Genomic DNA, 12,288 nt, shown 5'->3' with positions numbered 1-12,288 from the left:
ACGCCAGCAGCGTTCGGAATTGAGATTTTCCAAATGCGCGTTTAATTCGGAATTAATGGGATGATCCCCCCCCCCCACCCGCGATAATTGAAAGGGGGAGGAAAAAAAATGATTATTAACCACAGCTTTGTGTCTGAGCCCTGACAACGAGGTGGGAAATATCCATCCGGCACACGGCTGCTAATTCCCAATAAATACGTTTCTTTCAATAACCAGCTGGTTTTAATTTAACAAACACAGAGCTGTCTGCTGAAATCGGAATTAATTGAGTGTTTCGAGACCTCGGTGGGAAGCAGCAGCCGCGGCTCAGCCCCCACCCCTGCCCGGCGCAATGGGAATGTGGAGATGGGTGCTGGGAATGTTCGGCGGCACCGAAAGCCCGAATTTCTGGCTGCTTTATTTATATTAAATAAATTAACTTTTTTCTTTTCGCGCTCTCCCCGCTTTGGATGCTGTGCAAGAAGGAAAAGAAAGAAATAAAAGGAAAAAATAAAGAAGAAAGAAATAAATAAAAAATAAAATAAAGAAATAAAAGCAAAGCAGGCGCCGAGGTTATTCCCCAAATCTGCCTTTTCCAACGCCTTCATCTCTCCCATGGAATAGGGAATTCTACGGGGCCTTTTTCCTTCTGTTTCCTCGCAGAGCTGGGAAACAGCCGTGGGACTGTCAGGGACACCCCAAAAAGGAGCCGTGGCGGGGTGGAAGCTCAGCTGCCTCCCCCAAAATTCTCCCCAGAGCTTCCCAAAACTTCCCCGCCGGCTTTCGGCGCTTCCCTCCCGCTGGGAAGGGGCGGAGTCAAGGGCACCCTCAGACGACATCATCAGGTGACATTATCAGGTGACGTCATTAGATGACATCATCAAGTGACACCCCCAGGTGACGTCATCAGGTGACATCATCAAGTGACACCCCCCAGGTGACTCCCTCGTGTGATGTCATCAGGTGACATCATCAAGTGATGCCCTCCAGTGATGTCATCAGGTGACATCATCAGGTGACGTCATCAAGCTACACCCTCAGGTGACATCATCAGGTGACATCATCAGGTGATGCCCTCGGGCTGCAGAGTCCCCGGGCTGTCACCTCCTCCACCGAATTCCCCACCCAAAAATCCAATTAAAGCCCCAAACTGCCGTAACAGCTCTGCTCCAAAATCCCGGGAAAAATGACGGCGTTCCAGGGAAAATAATTCCCATTCCCAGCCTGATCCCATTGACTCCTCTCCCAGGTCTCTTGGAGGCTGGAAGTGCTCCCAGCTGCCAGATTGGGCTGTTTGGCCCCAAAAGAATTCCCAAATCCATGTCTTTGGAAGGCCAGAACCTGGGAGAGGCCCCCGGATTTGAACGATCTCGTTTTGTGCGAGCCGGGAACAGATTTTGTTCATTTTCCTGGGGAAAATTGAGTTTTCCCAACCTTTTTTTTGTTTGGCAGGAATGCTCGTCAGGGACAATTCCAGCAAATTGGGGAGAAATTGGAAACATCTGCACCGAAAAAAGACAATTTCGACAGAAGGACAAGCCCGAAAGGGGATTTTTCAGCAGTGGGAGATGCCCCAAATTGGGGTTTTTCTCCTCAAAATAAACATTGGATGAAGGTGGCTCCTAATGGGCTCGTTTGAGATGGAATTAATGGATGGATTTATGGAAATGAGCTTTTCTTTCCATTTGGGTGCATTGACAGTCAAGGAACTGGGGAATTATTAAAATAAGAAGGGAAAAAAAGACCCTAAAAGGGGTAAAAATGCATTTTTATTTGAAATACCGCACTGAGAGAAAGCTGAATTTAATTCCTATTTAATGTTGGACAGCGTCCTTGGGGAAAATGGTTCCAACATACTCCAAACTGGGCTTTTTCTCCCATAAAACTTGAGTTTTCCTCTTTTTTCCCCCATAAAACTTGAGTTTTCCTCTTTTTTTTTGCCATAAAACTTGAGTTTTCCTCTCTTTTTCCTGGAAGATTTGGGGCTCCTCGTGCAAGGATGCCACCCCAACACCACAAGACCTTCCCAGGGACGGGTCTGGGGTTAATTAAAATCAAATTAAACCAAAAGAATCCCTTGGCCCCTCTTGGAGCTCTCACGTGGAGCAGCTCGGGAGTTGTAGGAATGGGATTTCCACCCCTTTTTCCATGAGAATCAGGATATTAAAGAAAAAAGTCTCAATTCTACACCAAAATGTGAAACACCTTGATTAAAAAAATGTTGTTTTGATGCGTTTCCCATGGGATTTTCCACACTTCTGGTGTCTGGCCCTGGTTCCCGGGAGCTGAAGGTCCCGTTGGCACCGCTTTGGGGTCGCAGCATTTGGGAGTTGAGTGCAGCATCCCAAATCCCACATCCCAAATCTTTCATCCCGCATCCCAAATCCCACATCCTGCATCCCAAATCCCACATCCCGCATCCCAAATCCCACATCCCGCATCCCAAATCCCACATCCTGCATCCCAAATCTCAAATCCTGTATCCCACATCCCTCACCCCGCATCCCAAATCCCGTATCTCAAATTCTGTATCCCAAATTCCACATCCCAAATCCCACATCCCGCATCCCAAATACCTCATCCCAAATTCTGCATCCCAAATCTCACATTCCAAATCCTGTATCCCAAATTCTGCATCCCAAATCCCAAATCCCAAATACCGCATCCTGCATCCCAAATCCCACATTCCGTGTTCCAAATCACATATCCTGCATCCCAAATCCCACATCCCAAATCCTGCATCCCAAATTCCTCATCCTGCATCCCAAATCCCACATTTCCTGCATCCCAAATCCCAAATCTCGCATCCCAAATCCCGCATCCTGCATCCCAGATCCCGCATCCCAAATCCCACATCCTGCATCCCACATCCCACATCCCACATCCCAAATCCCATATCCCCCATCCCACATCCCCCATCCCAAATCCCCCATCCCCACCCTACATCCCGCATCCCACATCCCTCATCCCCCATCCCACATCCCAAATCCCGCATCCCCCATCCCACATCCCAAATCCCACATCCCAAATCCCAAATCACATATCCCAAATACCACATCCCAAATCCCACATCCCCCATCCCAAATCCCACATCCTGCATCCGAAATCCCAAATCCCCCATCCCAAATCCCCCATCCCAAATCCCGCATCCCTGGGGAGCCACGTTCCCCCTCCAGCAGCTGCTCCGCCGCTCATTAGCGGCTCCTCATTTCCATGAATTCCCCGGGATCGGATTCAAACCGAGCCCGGCTCGGAGCGATCAAAACAAATCAGGCGCGACATGAAAGCGGAAAGGTTGAGGCGGAGGTGAGGAGCTCCAGGAGCGATTTCCATCCTTTCATCCCGGTTCTTCTCTCCCCTTCCTCTCCAGCGTTTCTTGCGGAACAATGAGGTTCGGGCGGGGATTTGATGGCTCGGAGATCTGAGGGCTCGGCTGGCGGGGGATGCTCCGCGTTTAGCATCGATAATCACCGCCGGCTCCGCCGCAGAGTCCCCACATCCTGCAGCATCCCAAATCCCACATACTGCATCCCAAATCCCGCATCCCAGATCCCGCATCCCAAATCCTGCATCCCACATCCCGCATCCCAAATCCTGCATCCCAGATCCCAAATCCTGCATCCCACATCCTGCATCCCAAATCCCGCATCCCACATCCCGCATCCCAGATCCCAAATCCTGCATCTCACATCCTGCATCCCAAATCCCGTATCCCATATCCCGCATCCCAAATCCTGCATCCCAAATCCTGCATCCCACGTCCCAAATCCCACATCCCGCATCCCAAATCCTGCATCCCAGATCCCAAATCCTGCATCCCACATCCTGCATCCCAAATCCCACATCCCAGATCCCAAATCCTGCATCCCAAATCCTACATCCCACGTCCCAAATCCCACATCCCGCATCCCAAATCCTGCATCCCACATCCTGCATCCCACATCCTACATCCCAAATCCTGCATCCCGTGTCCCAAATCTCACATCCCAAATCTCAAATCTTGTATCCCATGTCCTAAATCCCACATCCCACATCCCACATCCTGCATCCCACATCCCGCGTCCCACATCCCAAATCCCACATCTCGCATCCCAAATCCTGCATCCCGCATCCCACATCCCAAATCCCAAATCCCCCATCCCAATCCCAAATCCCACATCCCACATCCCAAATCCCGCATCCCAAATCCCCCATCCCAAATCCTGCATCCTGCATCCCGCATCCCAGATCCCGCATCCCAGATCCCGCATTCCGCATCCCAAATCCTACATCCTGCATCCCACATCCTAAATCCCACATCCCAAATCCCAAATCCCACATCCCACATCCTGCATCCCAAATCCCACATCCCAAATCCCAAATTCCGCATCCCAAATCCCAAATCCCGCATCCCACATCCCACATCCCAAATCCTGCATCCCACATCCCGCATCCCAGATCCCAAATCCTGCATCCCAAATACCACATCCCACCTCCCAAATTCCGTATCCCGCATCCCAAATCCCACATCCCAAATCCCCCATTGTTCCCACAGGGAACAATTCCACCCCGATATCCCACCGAAATCTCCCCTTCTTCAGCTTCAACCCCTTCCAGGAGGAATTTTAAGCACATCCCACGCGCGACGCTCAAAGCCTTCCCCTTCCCTCCTCGCGCCTCCGAGAGCCCCGAAAGCCTCTTGGCTGCAGGGGGGAGTTTCCTGGAGCCGGCCACTCCAGCTGGAATCCCTTTTATTGCTGGAATTGGACACCTGACAGGGGCCTTTCCTTAATTTCCTTAATTCCGCTTAATTGGCCGTGGCCTCGTGGTCCCCTCTGCAAGGAGCGCTCGTTAAGGTGGCACTAAAACAGAACGGGAGGGAGGAAATGAGAGCGCAGCGAAGGAAGGGACTCGTGGAGAGGCTCCGGGAGCTGAGATCGGCACCTGGGCGCTCATTCCAGCTCGGAAAACGCCGGGAATGATGGATGGAGGCACTTACGAGCACCTTGACAGCAATAAAGGGGATGATCCATCCCGGCGCTGGCGGAATTCCAGCGGCTCGGCCTCGCTCCGTGCTGTGGGAAAGGCTCGGAGGGATCGGGCCCCGCTCTGGGAAGCGCGGTGGGAACTGCGAGCCCGAAGGCCTGGATTCTGCTCCCGTTAAAGCCGTTCCATGGGATGGATGTGCTGGGAAGCATCGGGATCTCAGCACAGCCAAACCTGAGCCAGCAGCTGCTGGGGTGGGTGACGAACATCGCCCCGGGCTCATTCCGGGGGAAACGCGGGATCCCAGCCTCTGGAAAAGCTCTGGAGAAGCTCGGGAGAGGCTCAGCAGAGCAAAGGGAGGTCAGGGAGCGCGGCGGGGCACAAGCGCAGCTCAGCACCTCGGTTTGGGGCTGAATCCGCTGATTTCTCCCAGGACAGGAAGGAACGACCTCACCTGTGCCAGGGGAGGGCCAGGTGGGACATCCGCAGGAATTTCTCCATGGGAAAGGCTGTTAAACGCTGCCCAGGGAAGTTTGGCGTCCCCATCCCCGGAGGTGCCCTGGGTGTGGCACCCAGAGCTCTGCGCTGGGGACGAGGTGGGGATTGGGCTTGGACTCGCTGACCTTGGAGCTTTTTCCACCATTCCCTTCCGAAATTCCACAATCCTCCCCTCCGGGAGCTGTGCGGGCTGTGCTCAGGAGCAGGAGTGGAACCAGCCGCGTGTCGGAGCCTCGGGATAGCCACAGCCACCCCCAGCAGTGACATTCCCACACTTCCAGCCTCCCTTCCCGCTCCTTTCGAGCACAGCTCAGCCATTCCGTCTCCGCCTCCAATCTGCCGCCAAACCCCACCTGCTCCTCTCCTCCGGCTCCTCAGATACAAAGCAGCACAAGTGCTTTGTAATTTAGTTGAAAGAAAAGAGGTATTTTCTTTTTAATCCCCCAAACGGCACCTTTTCATATGATTTTTTTTTCCCCTTCTGCAAAGAGCCAAATCTCGTGGATTTTTTTTTTTTTTTTTTTTTTTTTTTTTATTTTAGGGGAGAAATTAATGCAGGGAACAAAACGCCGGCGGAGAACAAAGCAGGGGGGGTTTGTTTGTCCCCAGCAGATGACAGACGGACACGCGGCCACCGCAGGTACGGCTCCAGATCCGCACGGCTTTGTCTCCTCACACCTTTGATGCCTCAAATTAAAATGTGCCGGAGGACGGTAATTAAAAAAAAAACAAACCCAAACCCTGAGAACCACTCGGCTTTTTGCGCTCAGATCCCTCCTGCCTCAAGGTTTAACCCTGTGAAGGATCTCTGCGGGAATGGGTTTTCCAGAGAAAAACTGATCAGGCTCCAGCCCTGATCCCAATTCCTGCTCGGAACAAACCGCTCCAGCCCTGATCCCAATTCCTGCTCGGAACAAACGTCTCCAGCCCTGATCCCAATTCCTGATCAGAACAAACCGCTCCAGCCCTGATCACGGGCAGCTAATTTGGATCTCAGCTAACGGGGATCAATCCATCCGGGAAATCCCAGAGCCTGAACTCGGAGCAGAGCAGAAATCAGTCCCTGCTCTCCCCTCGCTGAGTTGATCCTCTGTCAGATCCAGGGGGGTCCGGCCGGGTTCAGGGGATGTGGCAGCGTCTCCTGGTGCCTCGTGGAGCACTGAAAAGCCTCTTCCCTAATTATCCCCCCTGGGAAAAGCCGGAGTAAACACTCCAAAGCTGCACACAGTAATTAATGCCGGCTGCCGCCTTTGTGTTTCCGAACAAGCTGGGCCCTTTTTTGTGTTGTTTTTTTTTTAAATTTAATCGCTTGATGAAAAGTCCCATCAGCGCTGCCAGCACCAGTGATGTCCCCAAATAAGGGACGCCCACCTGGCACCCAAATGGCACAGCAGGAATTGAGCCCCCAGAGGGGCAGGGGGAGGGTGGGGGGCACAAGGGGACGCCCCTAAAGCCACCTCCAGTGCTGGAAAAGCATCAGACCGGAGGCAAAGGATCCCTGTCCTTGGCAGCAATTCCCGGACCCTCTCCAGCCTCCCCATGGATCTGTTTCAGCCCAGCCATGGGACAGCGTGTCCTGCCAGGATGACAAATGTCACAAATGTCACAAATGTCACAGCACCCTCCCAGTCCTCCCCAGCTTCCCTAGACCGAGCCCCAGCTCAGGGCTGAGCTCCGTGAGCTGGGAGCAGATCCCAGGCCCAAACCGCGCTTCCCAGCCAGACTCCTGGTAAAAAAAAAAAAGTAAAAAGAAGCAAAATCTCTTAATAAAATCTCCTAATAAACCCCAGGAAGGATTCCGGGTTTGTTTCTCTTTTGTGCTGCACCAGCAGCAGGACGAGCATTCACTCATTTGCTGTCTCCGTGCTCGGATTATTCCTGAGGTTTTTTGGCCACATTTGCTGCAGGTTCGGTGCTTTGTGGAACAGCTGGGTCCTCCTCGTGGGCAGCACCCATAATTGATTTGTCATTATCAGGGAGATCATTTACTTAAACTCGGTACCAGGACCTGGTTCCAGCCTGGGATTAGCGCAGCCTGACCAGATTAGTGGGGACTCTGCCAGGCCTGGATGCTCCCGTGCTGGAGCCTCGGGGAAAAAGGGTTTTGTGTAAAAATGGTGTGAAATGTCCCAAAAATCGGCCCCGAGTGTGGGACGGTTCCCCAGCTCCTCCCTCCTCACTCCCTGAGTGGCTGCTGGGAGGATTCCTCCTTGAGCCGAGCATCCACGTTCTTCTCCAACGCTCCAAATCCCAAAGGAGTGACCTAAACCTGGGTTTTGCTCAGTTCAGGTCGGTTCGCAGCTCACTCCCAGAGCTGTGCGGGTGGTTGGTGCCTGCAGCTCCCTCTCAGTGCCCTCGTTTATCGCAACCTCCAGCTCCGTGCGAGGCCAATTCCCACCCCTCAACCTCTTCCAAAACCCCTCCGAAGGGGCTTTTGGGGGCAGGACGGGCTCTGAAGGGGCGGGATGGGTTCTGGAGGCAGAAGGGGCTGCTTGGGAGAGGCAGCGCGGTCAGAGGGATGAGCAGCGAGGGATGCACAAAAGAAACAACCTCCTCCTCTTCCTTTTCTTCCTCCTGCTCCTCCTCCTCCTTTTCCTCCTGCTGCTCACCTGTGCCTCCCCCGCCACCCGCGGCGAGCCCGGGGCCGCCCGGCGCTAACAAAGACGTTGTTTAGCAGCTTGTCAGAGCTGTAAATTGGCCGAGCAGCGGAGCCGTTTGCATTCTCCACGGGGCTTGAACTGAGAATTAAACAGTGGCAGCAGCCGCTGCTGCTGCCTGATGGAGCAAATCAATTCTCCCTCCCTCCCTCCTCCTCCTCTTTCCTCCTCCTCCTCCCGGGCCGGATTCAGCGCCGCGGCGCGCACGGAGGACAGGATTTGCAGGGCAGTCCTTGAGGGCCGGCGCAAAAAGGCAGCGAGAGATCAGGACAATTAACCTGAAAGGCCCCTGGAGAGCGAGAGTGGAGGAGAATCGGGGGGGAAAACTCAGGATCCGAGCCCTCCATCTGCCCGCGCGCTGCTTTAATTGATCCGGGAGTCAATCAGAGCAGCGGCAGCTTTGCCTCGGCTGCGCTGAGCTCCGCGCGGAGCAAACGCGGGCAGGGCAGGGCAGGGATCCCCCGGCACGGCTGGGAGGTGACACGGTGGCATCAGCCAGGGGACAGGCAGGCTCCCAGCCCCGGCACCCGGTGACCCTGGGGTGCTTTGGGAGCGGGGTAATGACTGCAGAGACATCAGGGACCCGATCTGCTGAGGAGCATCCGGCCCCACAGCGGCGCAGCTCAGGTGACCCCGCGGGCCCGGAGCTGCTGTCCCTGGCGTGGGGACACTCGCTGGGCTTGGTCACCTCCCCAGAGCCCCTCGCCCTGTCCCCGGGCAGCTCCAGCGGCTGTTTCCCGGGCCCAGGAGCGCATCAGGAGGAATCGGCTGCTCAGGCTCGTCCGTCCCCCCTGAACCCGGCACCTCCGGGAGCGGGGCGGTCCCTGGGGAGGCGCTGAGGGATCCGCCTCGCACCGCACTCAGGGAGGACCTTCGGGATAACATTTTATGTGAAAGGAGTGATTCCGTGGCTGCTCCCTGATTTTCCATCACCCTTTGGCCAGAGTAGCACTCAGAGCTTCCTATCTCGTGGGGAAACAGCAGGACCAGAGCCTGTGGTGGGAATAATTCCTTCCCAGAGGAAAAATGTGCCTTGTTGGGAATCAACACCCCCTCAGCAGCGCGGATGATCCCAAATCCGCAGTGAGATTCCTGTCGGCTTTAATCTCATCCCTCAGGTTTTCCAAGTGTGCCTCCACCATCAGAGGGTTCCAAACCGTCCTGGCTTGGTTTACTCTGGGAATATCAGCACCCAGGAGGTTTGGAGGAAGCTGGAATGCCTGGGTCGGGTACCAGGTGTTGGTTTAGGCCCTGGTAAAAAAATCTGGGAATTTGGGAAGAGCTTGGAGCGATGGAAGTTGACGCTGCCTCGACTGGGGGATGTTTCTCGCTCTGGGAACTGGGAGTATCTTGTTCTACCATTACCAGAGACCAGACAGCATCCAGAGGGGGCAGAGCCTGGACTGGGAGCACTGGGATGTCTCCCCTCATTCCCAGGGCTGGGAGGAGAGGCCAGATCAGCTCCCGAGCGATTGTGCGGCGATGAAAGGAGCAATCACCGATGAAAGGAGCAATCACCGCCTGGTGCCTCCTCTGCGCCATCCCTGTGGGATCTCAGCCTCCCCGGAGCAGCTTTCTGGGGTTTGTTCTTCCCCCAAATCCCAGCCCAGCCCGGCCTTTTCCCTCTCCCTGTTTCCCTCATCCTCCAATCTCCTCTGCTCCTCATCCCCATCCCAGCAGAGATTCCCACGGCGAGGAACCGGAGCGGGAATCGTTTCTTCTGTTGTCGCTACAACGTTTGGCACCGATCTCCGCTGTCTTTCAGGTGTTCCAGAGATTGATTTTGCATCAGCTGCCTCTCATTCTGCTCTGGGGCCCGATAAAATCACACAAACGCCACGGAGAGCTCCGGAGCGGCGGCTCAGGCTCCAGAGGGAGCACCATTAGGGTTGGGAAAAGTGACAGCTGCTGCCAGCAGCCCTAAAAGCCGAGCCTCAGCCAGGAAAAAGTTCTAACGAGACTCAGAGCAATGGAAACGCTTCCCTGGGCCTCTCTCAAATGGATGCTTGGCTGAGCCGTGGGCTGGGGAGGAAAGGGAACGGGCTGGGGATGCCTCAGATGCACTCGGCCCTGGATCCAGCACTCTGGATCCTGGTTTTTCTCCAACTTGGAGAGGGGAGGATTGAATCCCTAAATTTATTGAGCTGCAGAAGGACAGCTCAGTGGAGGTTGGGGCTGCTTGTGAAAATTCCTGTTATTCCAACCCTCGGGAATGCCCAGCTGAGGCTCTCCAGGCATTCCCAGCCACTGATCTCGACTAAAACATGCCCCAGATGATCCCAAACCCACAGCACCCCCACCCCAAGCAGCAGCCCGAGCACGTCCCGGATCCCAGTCCGGATTCTCCGCGTGGATACAACCCCGGCTTGCAAAGCCTCCCAAATCCCCCCATCCTCGAGCACGGATTGAGGCAAAGGCGGGATGCGGAGTCCTGGAATCCGGCTGGAGGAGGGATTTTGGCCGCTTCAGCGCATCCTCGGGGTGAGCTGGCAGAATTCCAGCCCGGAGCACGATTCCAGGGGCAGAGGAGCTCATCCCTCCCTGCGCGCGACTGACTCCTGCCATCTAGCGCTGCTCCCGGCCCAATCCCGCAATTCCCGCAATTCCCGCAATTCCCGGCTTCCCAAAAACCCCGGCTGCCCCTGGGCCGAGCGCCAGCACCCCCCAGAGATCCCGGGAAAGGCTCTTCCCGACGGGGCGGAATCCGAGGAAGGGCAGACGGGAGGGCAGAGGAAGAGGGGTGGAGAACAGGGGCTCTGTTCTGCCCGGCACAGAGGCCACAGTGACCCCAAACCCGGCTGGGTGACCCCAAATACATATGAGAGACCCCAAACCCGGTTGGGTGACCCCTCAGCCCGGCTGGGTGACCCCCACTGACACCCCTGCATGACATCCCCAGCCTCGGGATGCTCCTCCCATCCCGGGAAATCCCTTTCCAAGAGCTTTTCCACGGGAAGTGGCACCACTGGGCAAATTTGTTCTTGAATGCTTCACATCAGGCCAGGTTTTTTCGGACTTTCACGGCGACAGGAATAATAAAAACGCACTTTCTCCTTCTGGATTTATGGGTTTGTAAAGCTGCTTTGGTGCCCCCCTGGGAATCCAGGGATTAGAAGGGCATTAAACACCTCCATGAAAATTCAGCTCAGGTGAAAAGGGGGGAATTCAAGGGCAGGGAGTGAGCAGGAGCGAAACCAGGAGTTTGATTTATTACTGAAGGAATAAAAACCTCATAAAAAACCCCAAAAGAACTCCTTGCCGGGCAGGAGGAATCCATAACCCCACTGCTTGTGGGTTCTGCCCAGGAACCTCTGGAGATAACAGGAAAAGCGGGATCCAAGCGTGCAGAAATGGAGAAGGGAGGGCGGAAAACTTGGGGGGAAAACTCATTAACACCAAGCACTGCTCTGCCAAAGCACCCTGGCTCCCGGCAGGATGAATCCCTGGCAGGATGAATCCCTGGTAGGATGAATCCGGGGCAGGATGAATCCCCGGCAGGATGAATCCCCGGCAGGATGAATCCCTGGCAGGATGAATCCCTGGCAGGACAAATCCGGCGTTTCCAGGGCTGAATTCCCACCTGAGAAGGAACGGAGCCCCCGTCATTGAGGGAGCAGAGCCGATGGTAACTATGGCAATGCATCAACCACGGCCCGGCAATTACAGCCCGGCCCTACCTGGCAGAAAATGGCGAAAATCAGCCCAAATCCAGCGGCGTTTGGAATTTGGGGCTCTCGCCCCCAAAAGAGTGATCCCACAAATCCCCGTGGAAGGAGCAGAGGTGGCCCCTGCTGGGTCTGGGGTCCCCGAGGCTGGAAAGGGACAACGGCAGCCAGGGGACATTGCTGAGGTCACTGCTCCGAATCTGTCCTGGAATGGGATCAGGGGATCCTGGAATGGGATTGGGGAATCCTGGAAAGGGATCGAGGAGATCCTGTGAGGGGATTGGGAGATCCCGGAATGGGATCAGGGGATGCTGGGGGAGCATCAGGGGATCCTGGAAAGGGATTGGGGAGATCCTGGAAAGGGATCGAGGAGATCCTGTGAGGGGATTGGGGGATCCTGGAATGGGATGGGGGGATCCTGGAAAGGGATCGGGGAGATCCTGGAAAGGGATCAAGGAGATGCTGGAAAGGGATTGAGGAGATCCTGAAAAGGGATCAGGGGATCCTGTGAGGGGATTGGGGGA

The 12,288-nt window shown here is 55.1% G+C and overlaps 1 long non-coding RNA gene across 1 annotated transcript; it reads right to left on the bottom strand.

Annotated features, from left to right (window-relative positions):
• Window positions 1-11,156: 11,156 nt before the first annotated feature.
• LOC121672367 lies at window positions 11,157-12,282 on the bottom strand. The gene is made up of 2 exons (XR_006018826.1): window positions 11,777-12,282; window positions 11,157-11,679 (listed from the first exon to the last, which is right to left on the bottom strand). It is a non-coding gene; the product is annotated as an uncharacterized LOC121672367 (long non-coding RNA).
• Window positions 12,283-12,288: the final 6 nt, after the last annotated feature.

This window comes from Corvus kubaryi, unplaced genomic scaffold (genome assembly GCF_017639235.1).
Source record: "Corvus kubaryi isolate FWS band 111438036 unplaced genomic scaffold, C.kubaryi_AGA036_p1.0 53557, whole genome shotgun sequence".
NCBI classification, from domain to species: Eukaryota; Metazoa; Chordata; class Aves; order Passeriformes; family Corvidae; genus Corvus; species Corvus kubaryi.
Note: the sequence above shows the minus strand (reverse complement) of the source record. Positions and strands in the feature narration are given on the sequence as shown.